A 1,599-nucleotide genomic window follows, 5' to 3' on the forward strand; every position below is an offset into this window, starting at 1 on the left:
AAACAACATGGATGCTATAGCGCAAACTAGGGGTAAGAACAACTCAACAAGGTGGAATCATTCAAGAGTGTAAAAGAACTTTAGGACAAACTTATAATGCTACACGAAGGTACGTGCGACTCTAGGATAGACAAGAGGGATTCATTAGCTAACTTTAGAATTGTTAAATGAAAGAAGAGTCCATGAGTCAACTCTATCAACAATTCAAAGAAATATTGAACAACCTACACACGATCAAAGATTATGATCTAATTAGGTACACATTGAAATATATTCTAAGAATACTTTATGGTCATTTATGATAGATGTCTAAAAAGTTTCCAAGGATTCATTATTAGTTAAATTAGATGAAATATTTTGTGATTTCAAATTACATAAGCAGGCTAACTTTGAGTCGAAGGAGAAAGGTCTTGCTTTGATTGTTACAGCTAAAGCAAGGAGCAAGGAAAAGAAGGAACCAAAACTTATTTTGGATCTGAAGCATAATAGAGAGCAAGGGATAAATTGTTAGTGTCAGCCCTTAGTGCCAATCATGAGATGGTTGTTTAGGGAACATATGTATCATATTCATTAATAAAGGCAAGGTTTGCTTATTATACTTATTTTTTATCTGTTCTATATGAATAAATATAATAGTATCCTTGAGTAGTAGGTTCTTGTCTATAGCATATCGATTGGTAGAATTGATAATAAGAGTCTGTAGACATATATAGAATAATACTCTTATTTATTCCTAGTCGAGCATTAATATGCAAGGACAATATTAATGCGTTGAGATTAGTATGTAGGTCAATTGATGACTTCATCTCACAAGTCATGGATATGTGATATCACGTTGACACATGGGTACATATTAGAGACTATATACTGAATTGACCCGCCATGAGAATGCTTTATGGATCGTTATACTAGTGTCATAAACATTCTCATGTGACTATTAGTATGAATAGTCCTTAGGCCTGAAGTCACTACGATTCCCTACATAATGAGTTGTATACTTTGGCTTGGTCAAACGTCACCCGTAACAGGGTGACTATAAAGTCGATCATTGGGTATGCAATAAGTTATGCGGAGGGATGTGAGTGATGTAGATGAGATCTATCTCTTCCATATGACAGAAGTGATATCTATGAGCCCCTTGATAGAGTAGGACTGCAAAAATACATGATCATACTCGAATAAGTTAATATGAGATATTGAGCTTATTTGATTGAGTAGTTTACTTGGAGATCAAGAAATTCATGATTGATAAGAGGATGACACGGTCTATGCCTCATTGATCAATCTATATATCAAGGATAAAAGGGCTGAGTAATACAAGATAGTAGTCACGGAAAGGTTGTGTCGGATCTCGACATTCTCGTCACTTGGGTAGCAATAATGTATTGCTAGATGTCGCTTATTGCTTATGTCTCTAAAATGGTTTTAAATACATTGTCAACGTTATGATAACCTATTGGATCACACACTTAGGACATGTAATTTGAAGATGGTTCATATGATTGATCATTAGGCCATTGGAATGAGTCTAATGTAGATTAGACTCATTGAGTAGGACTCAAGGTAGACTCTGTTGATGCAATTTTTGCCCCAAGTGCA

This window comes from Curcuma longa, chromosome 15 (assembly GCF_044706935.1).
Source record: "Curcuma longa cultivar G26 ecotype Majalengka, Jawa Barat chromosome 15, ITB_CL_G26_1.1, whole genome shotgun sequence".
Lineage (NCBI taxonomy): Eukaryota > Viridiplantae > Streptophyta > Magnoliopsida > Zingiberales > Zingiberaceae > Curcuma > Curcuma longa.